At 39.0% G+C, this 10,000-nt stretch overlaps 1 pseudogene; it reads right to left on the reverse strand.

The window, feature by feature from the left end:
* The window catches only part of LOC136845661 (glutamate receptor ionotropic, delta-1-like), a 10,087-nt pseudogene that overhangs the window by 32 nt on the left and 55 nt on the right, over positions 1–10,000 (reverse strand).

Genomic DNA, 10,000 nt, shown 5'->3' on the forward strand with positions numbered 1-10,000 from the left:
ACACATACTGTCTAAACTGGTCGTTGCTTCGGAAAATTAGAGCTAAGTTGCAGATGTATTGAAGGAGCAAATCTGCTTCGTCCGGTGAGTCTATAGAAAAAAAGAAGCAGAAAACACAAATATTCTAAATTCAAGAAGCTGCATCTATGAACACACAACAGCTTTCCAATGAAATCCTGGAATTTACGATGCGTAAATATTGATGGGGTGCTTTTACACAGGATATGCCAAAGGGGCTTCAATTCTTCCATGAGTCACTGTTTACGGAAGAGTAAAATATCCTTTGCTGAGACGACGCAGTTGTTAAATTCTGTATCTACTCTTAAGGCAAGGTTCCGTCAGGATAGAACTATCTTGCTGGCTCATGGATGGATTACCGTTTTGGTCGAACTCCAAGTCTGAGATGAGAAACAAACCAGTTTGTATTATTATTATTATTATTATTATTATTATTATTATTATTATTGTGTGTATTGAAGAGAAGAAGAGAAGAAGAAGAAGAAGAGAAGAAGAAGAAGAAGAAGAAGAAGAAGAAGAAGAAGAAGAAGAAGACCATAGTGACTGAATACTTACACATTTTTGATAGTAAAGCCTTACCAGATTTGCTCAGAAGGCAACACGCCTGTTTTTCAAAGAGGAGAACTACGGCAGAGTTGCTATCCCCAGGGCCAAAATGAAGAAAGCTGCCTGCAAGTGCACAGAGTAAGTGCACCGGGCCCACTGTCCTCACTGGTCTCTTCATCACTCGCGCCGCCCCTTTCACCGAATTCACTTCATCGCGTGTCCATTTGGCTATCAAACCAGCTTCTGTCAGTTGCGATAACCTGGGATAAATTCAGGGTCTTTGTTACCCTTAGGTTTAGGCAGGCAAGACAAATATTTTGAACTATTATCATTATTATCAAATAGTTTTTCTGTTCATAGGCCATAATAATATCTTCCCCAGAAAAGCAGTTTCTGCAATCAGTCTCAAATTCTTGTTAAAACAAATTTGTGAAACTGGCACTAAAGATCTGCAAAAGGAATACTCACGCTCTATCGAAGACTCTTTTTATAAGGAGCTCCACTATTTAGAGCCATCCCGTACCTGAGGGTAGAAGCTTTGTCGTTAAGTAAAACTTTTCTCGGCCTTCCCTTGTTGCACGAATTTCGGTTGCTAGCATGGCATTTACAAAATCAAACTTTCCTGACAACACCTAAAGCCAGAAGAAAGATTACGAGTGAGGTTACAAATGGCAGATTGTAAGGAAAATATATTCGTAAGTAAGTTTTAAAACTGTTCCGATCTTTCCGGAAGCTTTGAACATGCAAAACTTTCTCATCCATGTAGATGCATTGCACTTCTTTTCAAATTGGATACACAACAGGTTACAGTATCGACAACTAATCTCAAAATAAAGAATCTCGACAGTGACTCCCACAAAGCTATTAAAAATCGTAATTCACCAGCTCATGTTGCACGAACACTCACCCGCGCCTTTGTTGCAACACCTCTTGCCTTGTCAGCAGTTTCTCTGTCTGTTTTTAGTCCTTCCTTCTCATGCTTGGGAAATTTACATTTATTCTCTCTCTCTCTCTCTCTCTCTCTCTCTCTCTCTCTCTCTCTCTCTCTCTCTCTCTCTCTCTCTCTCTCTCTATTTATTAATAAGCATACTTACTTTGTGAATCCCCTCGTCGCCGTTTTTCACGTAGTTAGCTTTGTTAAACAAGTCCCAGATATTCTTGTAAATCCCGGGTGGCCTCCTGGTTAAGTGAGACAGGGCTGTTTTTGTATGAGTAATTTCATTGATAGTCTTTTATTGATGATTTCATTAATTACAACAGACAAAATAATCTCTAAATAACTGTTCCTACCTCTAACAACCCAATATGCTAATCTGCACAGAAATATGATGTTAACACACTGTTTTATTTGCTTTACCCCAAAAACTATTTGTACACTGACTTCAGAGGAACTCAGACACTCAACGCTGGAATGTTTTAGACATTTTAGTGTTACCGAAAACCCACCTTGAAGATGAACTCGTTGCTCGTGGCATACGGTACCGACAAGGTAAATTCTCCCTTTCTTCATGGAGGCCAAGAGGTCGTTCAGGGAGTCAATGGGTTTCTCGAACTGTGGCACTGCTAATACAGCTGTCAACGTCCCTTGGTACAAGGCTGCAGAGAAATGGTTAGAAACGTCTGTTACTGAATGCTTTGTTAGCGACGCACCCTTGTCGTCTGATAAAGAATGTCTTATTCTTTTCTCATCATGTTTCCTGATTAAATAGCTGATAACGAGAGAAAATATGAAGCTAATTTAACTGGGTTATTTATAACAACGTTATGGGGACTGTCTTCTTTCGCGGATGTATCGTAGATTTAATGAGTTCCAAAGATGTGAGCTTGTCCCTCAAAAATTCCCGAATTCTGCTCTCGCCTCAGTGTTCGAAACTATGTTTCTCTCTCGGGTATTTAAATTTACTTCCCTCTTCCAGGTCACCAGTAAAGGTTGCCCGACAAAGCACACTACAGGGTATTTCGAAATTAGAGCCCCCCCCCCCCCCTCTACAGCATAAACTAAAATTGATGTGGACAAAAACAAAAGTAATTCAGAACTGGTATTTATTCAAGTTTCTCTCTGAGTATTTAATATTTTGTGTGGCCTCCATCTACCTGTACTGCAGCCTGCATTCTTGAGGGGGTATGATTTCAGCAAATCGCAAAAAAAGCTGACACTCAAACTTCATTTCCCTGAGCACCTTCGGTCACTTCTCTTCGCAGGTCGTCGAGGCTTGTAATACCATCATAGTTCACTGTGCACGCTTCAACACAATCCTTTAAGATACTACCAATGTTTTCACACACATTAAGGTCAGGGGAGCTACCTGGAAATTCACTTGACAAGAAGAAATCGATACCACTGTTCCGAAGCAGCTCCTGTGTCTGAAGAGCCTTGAAACATGGTGCCTTATCATGCAAAAATATGACTTCTTCAACAGATAACACATGTTCAGGATCTTTAAGGGGAGGAAAATGACCTCCAGTAGCACAGTTTCTCTGAAGTATTCGCCATTCCATGACTGTCCTTTTTCTTTGATGATCCACATTAACCGTTTGGCTGTGAAACAGAAAAATTCCCAAACATTCAGGAAATTTCACAACTTTAAAATTTCATTTAGATTGTGATAGCATACGTCATCGCTGATATCATCCAACTTTGCAGCCCAAATGATGTCATTTTTATGTTTGGCTTCCTTGACTGTGTAAATGAAGAATTCATCTGATGCGGCAACATGGAGAAAGTCAGCTTCATCTCAATCTTTAAGAAATGAACCACAAAACCATGCACGGTCTTCTCTCTGTTGCTGAGTGGTGTTGGGCTTGCTGATAACATGAAATGGCTTGATACAGATTTTTCAACTCACGATATACAGCACTATATTATTGACATTCTCTTTTTCTTTCCCCTTTGCTCTAGTTCAAGCACCAATTTTAAGTAAAGACTTTCTCGGTCTACCCACTGCCTCAGCTAAGATGTCTTTTGACTACTGAGAAAGGACTTCAGGCCTTCAAGATTCTCAAACATCTTTCACAACTTGATGACAGTCATATGGATTTTGTTCCAGTTTCTTTTAACAAGAAAGATTCATCTCTTTTAATGTATTCAGCTATCCAGGAACGTGAAATGAAGGATGCGATATACAGCATCCCTGGCCTCTCTGAAGGTTATAGCCTGGATTCGGTCAATCCATCTGATTCCTCCAGTCTGGAGTTCCAGTTTTTAACAAAGGATCATTAGTCATGGAACGTATCTAACTCCGTCACTCAGTCTGAAAATACAAGAAATGTAAAATGAAAAATAGAAATGTAATAGAAACTTAAAATAATGGACTTGGAGATAGGCTATAGCAGAAAACTTCATAACTTTCCATTTGTTCTGTGGAGGGGGGGGGCCTCTAATTTCGAAACACCCAGTATAGACTGCTTCTCCATATTGCTCTTCTCTGAAACAAAAGGTTTCTGTTTTAAGCGCTAAGAGACAGCTCCCAATTCTAACATCCTTTTACTGCTATTGGGCAGAAAAGGTTTAGACATACAATTTGGATACTAGACATTCCTCCCTTTCTGTTACTGAAAGGAGGATTGAATTGAATTTATTATAGAATTTAGGCCAAAGGCCAAGCACTGGGACCTGTGGAGGTCATTCAGCGCTGAAACAGAAATTCACAGTGAAAAGGTTTGGAAGGTGTAATAGGGAAAGCTCGCAGTTGCGCTAAGAATCAATTATTAGAGAGGGTGGAAAGTTAGGTGGAAGAAAGAGGATATGAATGGAGGTACTGTAAAAGGAATGAAAGGGTTGCAGGTAGGGGCCGAAGGCACACTGCAAAGAACCTTAAGTAATGCCAACAGTGCACTGCATGAGGTGCACTGACAGCACTACTCCCCCTACATTGATTATGAGTTTAGGCGACACAACAAACATTAACCACAAAATTCCATTAAATCCCAAAGGCTATGATGGACAGGATATGTATAGTATGTGCTGGGAAGTACATGATACCAGGGATGGTGACGCTGATGGTGAAATGATCTAAGACGTGATGGTGAGACAAGCTGCAGAAGGGTAAACCTGCACTAAACACTGAAGAACAACATGGTTGGATAAAATCTTTGCAAAACAGTGATATGGTGGGACCTGGTGCAAGTGCAAATGGTCAAAATTATTGGTGGAAATGTGTGATTAGATGAATTTCCAGGCGATTCTACTTGTGCGATAACTCTCCCAACCAACTTGAAATGGTTAAAATGATGAACTCCCGTTCCTAGTGTTGCTTTTCATGGGTTAGTGATTGGAGGTGTCTTCACACATCATCTGATAGGTCCTGTGTTGCTGAATAATCTACTTCTAAAATCTTAACTGAGTTTAGATCAATATAAACGAGGATTATTTGATGGAGATATTGTATGTGAAAAGCTTATAGGTCACAAGTATTTTATAAATCACAATACACAATAGATGTTTCATTAATAAGTTTGGTGAAAAAAATTCTGAAAAACCTTGAGAGGATGTTTAGCTGTTATCTGACTCTTTTTCTAATTAAGTAAAACTGTTACATCAGGTATTCTGAAGACGTGGGAACTCGCCACACGACTACATGAGGGCATTCGCTGGAAATGTCCAGGTTCCGGTATAGGTTAATGCGTATGTGTGTTTCTTTTGGGTGGAGTCCCAGGGTGAAGGGATTAGTTATAAGAAAAATGATCATTCGAAGACCAACACTGAACATTATTAAAGGTCTTCAGTGAAGAGTCTGTGGTTCGAGACCTATCAGTTAAGACTGTGAACATTGCTGTTTGAGGTAGGAGCCACGTTTGATTCCCAAACTGTAGATTGCTTATTCCATTTACATATTGTCTCTTGTGTCAAGCATTTATTATATTGTGTGTACTTTATAAGTAACATGGGAGGAATTTACTATCTTTACTTTTTAAGCATTTTGTTTAATAAAGGATTCGTTTGACTTCTTCAGATGTTTCACTGAGAAAGAGGTTAAAGATGTACTCATGGGGAATGTACTGGACTTTGACTTATTTTGACCTATTGTGAGTTAACAATGTAAAGACAATAATTAGTTAGATATGATAGACTGTAATATGATTGATCTTTTGAGGAACATTAGTATTCCATTTTACTTCATCTCTTATTTCTTGCAATCTATTTATGTTAGATTTTGTTAAATAAATTATTTTGGATAAAGCTTGTTTCACTGTAGACTTGGAGAGAGAGAGAGAAAGAGAGAGAGAGAGAGAGATGCAGGGTGAGTAGATACAAATATTCACTACCAGTAGCCTTTTGATGCGGTCACTGTCAAACTACCAATAAACGGGTCCTCTTGACTTTGTAAAAACAGGTAAACAATGGAATTTCCCCTCAACTGGGTAACAGACGCTATGGGGCTCACTATTCGTAAACATTAAATCTAGAGAATAATAGTTAGCATGTGAAGACCTGTCATAAATTATACATCAACCCTTAAGGCCTGAAAGTGCTGAAGTAAGACATCAGCTCACATGAAAGATAAAATGTGTCTTGTGTCTCGGATAGAGCTCATCTAGTTTTATAACCTGAAATATAGTCTTGATATTGACAAAAGAAATAAAAAATAGCAGGACACACCCACGGTTTCCAGTTAATATTGATTAGAGAAACCCCTCGAGGAAAGTAGCAGCAGGGGCATAAATTACAGAAGTGGAATCAATCATAATGAGATAGGAAGTGACATACACCGTAGTGCCTTCAAAGCCTTACCATAAATATAGAAGCAGAAGAGATACCAGAATAGGAAGATGAATCTATGGGGCCAATGTTCAGTGACAATCATGTTGCCTTGGAGGACCATGTTCCTAAACATGTTGAAGGTAAACATCTGGAGGGAACTGTCGGGAGGTGTATACATATATTGCTCCATCACCCAGCTGAAAAGGTTCAGCAATGGTCCGATGAGAACCATAGCCAGCGCTAGCACCAACCACACCTGAGAAAATGGGGACACTTTCGGTTACGAGAAGTCCTAAGAGATTTTGGGATATCAGTCAACTGTTACTTGTGTCTGCTAGTTGGGCAGATTCCAGAGGTCTTCACCAAGCCTCCTGAGCCCTTTCAATCCTTGTCGCTCTTGTTAGGATAAGGGTTTGTGTTGGCATAATCCAACCAACCACCACCTATCCTTTGTGTTCTGTTACACTTTACTGTTTCAGTTTCAGTTTAAATCATTTTTCTAAACAGTTACAGGAAGCTGTGAACATTTCAAAAACTGATTTAAGGAAATTACGAAATATTGCTGATATTTTCTCTTTTATGATTTCTAACTTCTTACCAGTAAAGTGAAAGGTGTGAAAATGGGCTGGCTTTGCTCAGTTGCGCAGGCGCACGCGTAACGATGGTCGTCGATTCCAGAAAGTAAGGCTTGGTGAAGTCAACAACGGTTTCCCTGGACTCTGAACAGACAATAACTTAATCAAGCTGAACTTCATCACGGTGTCTTTTGACTTAATAAAGTAATCGTCGTCAAAACTTGAGCCGTACGAACACAAATACACTTACCTGTAATAGTGATTTCATTGATGGCAAAGTCGACTTCTCCGAGCCGACATTCCAATCATGCCTGTGATGGTACCGTCTGGCTGTGGTCCTCCCAAGAGCCCCAGGGTTCTATTTTCAACTTATAACTTTAAAAATAGATTGGTAGACAAATATACAAAAACTGTATATAGAATTAAGTATGTGTTTATTTTTTTATTTTTGTCATTTTTTGTGAGAGGGGGTTATTCTGGTCTTACCATTCTATCCTTTACAGTCACTTCTCCCTTGCCCCTCCTTTTCCCTCAACCTTCAGCACCCCATCAGGTAATATGTAAATAATCGGAAGCCCAACTCTTCTATGCATAATCTCATACGATTGCAGATGTCTAAACAGGCTGTGTTTCAGCATTGTCATGTTTAAATTGTTGCGTGTGAGAAAAATAAAGGATTGACAAAAAGGTCAAAACAGAAGTAGTAGGAAAGAGATTAGTATTCATTTAGAATGAAAGATTAATACCAGAACTAAACATCTAAAGTATGGCTCACTGAATGTTCCAGGTAAGTTGTTTCATAAACTAAAAGCTTCCAATTTTACCAGTGGCCATGTTCTTATATTGAGGCGATCAGTAGTTACAAGAATACCAAAATAAACCAGGAAAACAGCCACTTCCTAAAATAAAGAGGAAATTCACATCATTATCCATCAGAACATTATTCTTCCCTCACTGGATCGCGTCTTGTACGAGAGGCACAAAGAATCCTGGAGTTGGCTAACGGCAAGCAGGAAGAACTGAACATCATCTTGTATAGAAGTAACTACAGATAGAAGCATGCTAATTATCTTGTCTACGACTTGAGCTTATCTGAAGCTGATGAATATGTTAAAATGTTCCCATCTTAATCTGTCAAATGATTCAGCAGCGGTCAAAAGGCAAAGCAAAGCAATAGTCGCTCACGTGAAATTGAGTTTTGCAGCAATGCTGTTGAGGACGTTGCAGTCGATGCCGGAGTGAGGCAAGGCGTTGGACTCGTCGACAGGGATGATTTTGAAGAAGGGCCAGTTGTTCACGACAGCTGCCTTCAGAGTCCTTCCTCCGAAGTCTCCGCAGACCTCGAACAGGTCAGGAGTCAGGGGACTTTGGATGTCCACGGAAGCTTTCCCGTTTGCGTTGTTCCACCGATATGATCCAGCAGCCTTCGTGCTGTAAAGAAACCAGCCACATTTATTTATTTACTCGAAGTAAGTCCTTTTTTTATTACTCTTTTCTTTTCTGGGAAAAACTATATCCTTTTAAAAGCTAAGATTATACATCAGTTACAGGGTAAAGAATCGGTTCAAATCATGCTACAGAGGCCAGGCTTTCTTGGTGTTTCCAAGAATCGTACAGCCCTACTGTACAGTATATCCTGACAATGAAGAATGTTAAAATTTCACACTACTATTATTATTATTATCATCATTAGACTGTCCATTTATTAAACAATTTATTTTAGTATTTATAAATCCTTAATCGGTGTTTTATTTCTCTTTCCTTAATCAGTACAATAACAGGAGCCAATGATGATGTTGATGATGACATCTATTATTAACATAAACCAAGCTCTTCATTTCTAGGCGTATTACGTGTGCTAATTTTTCCAACCCAATTCTGCAATTCTATGAATGATCATTTTTGTCGGGTTTTAGTGCTTCCGTTAAGAAAATGGCACCCGAGAGAAAGGCGACAAAGTATACTTTTGCCAGTATAGATCTCGGCCAGTTGGTGCAAAAAACTTTTTGATTTTCACCACATACTAAGCGAGATAAATCTTCCAATTTATCTTTAGGACACTGCAAGAGACGTTCACATTTACCCCAACCCCCAACCCCCAAAAAATCACACAAACGTTGGGGGTGGAGGGGGGAGGAGTCCTACATATAGAAACTGATTATCAAAGTCTGTGACCTCTAGTGGCCACCATGCTCACTATTGCTATACTTTCCATCAGAACTGTTCCATTCCAAATTGAGAGTGAATGTATTGCAAAATACTCTGGAATCCAAGCACTAAGAATAAAGATGATGATAACTGGAACCAACTGACCTCCCATTAGGTCTCTTTGAAGCTCTTTGAATCTTCAAAGAATACATCTACTTGATGCAACCAATTTACTGTTCCAGAAGTTTCCAGTCCCATTCCAAAACACAATCAATAACACCAGAACGCATAAATTGTTTTTACACCTTCTTTTGCCTTATTAAAGAATCTCTTCTGCTTTATCACTTCTAGATTTTGCGATTTATCACTTCTAGAACTACATAATTTTCAGCATAGCAATGGCCATTTTATTTCCTAATCACAGCATATTGTAATTGCAAATGGCAATTTCATTTAACTGTTGGTTCCTTTGCCAAAAACTGGAACGCATCATCCAAGAAAGCTCATGTCTGGAAACGTTCCTTAAGCACAGAGATTTGAAATTCCTTCTGAAATTGAGTCCTCAAAGTCAGACAAAATTGAGCTTACAATTAACACCGGAAAATCTAAATCATATTTGACCATTGTCATACTTCCTTATTTCACATTCGAACAGTAAGTCTCTTTCCGCTAGGTTCTCTCTTATGTATTCGTGGATTTTGCTGCACCAGCTAATTATATTGGCTCTGTATCTAATAGCTATATTGATAATTAAGACAGTGGCATTATTATAAAAGATATGTATAATTATTTATTCAATGTAGCAATTGCATATAAACCTTACCGATTTCACAGCCTCATATCTCCAGACAAAAGCATTTACTTTAGAAAAAAGGTCATTAATGATTTGCCACATGCGCCGTAATCCTTCGCTGAAACAGCTGCTTAAGAAGAAGAAGAAGAAGAAGAAGAAGAAGAAGAAGAAGAAGAAGAAGAAGAAGAAGAAGATCATACCTCACAGCGTTGTTGGAAT

Source organism: Macrobrachium rosenbergii, chromosome 14, assembly GCF_040412425.1.
Source record: "Macrobrachium rosenbergii isolate ZJJX-2024 chromosome 14, ASM4041242v1, whole genome shotgun sequence".
In the NCBI taxonomy this organism is placed as follows: Eukaryota; Metazoa; Arthropoda; class Malacostraca; order Decapoda; family Palaemonidae; genus Macrobrachium; species Macrobrachium rosenbergii.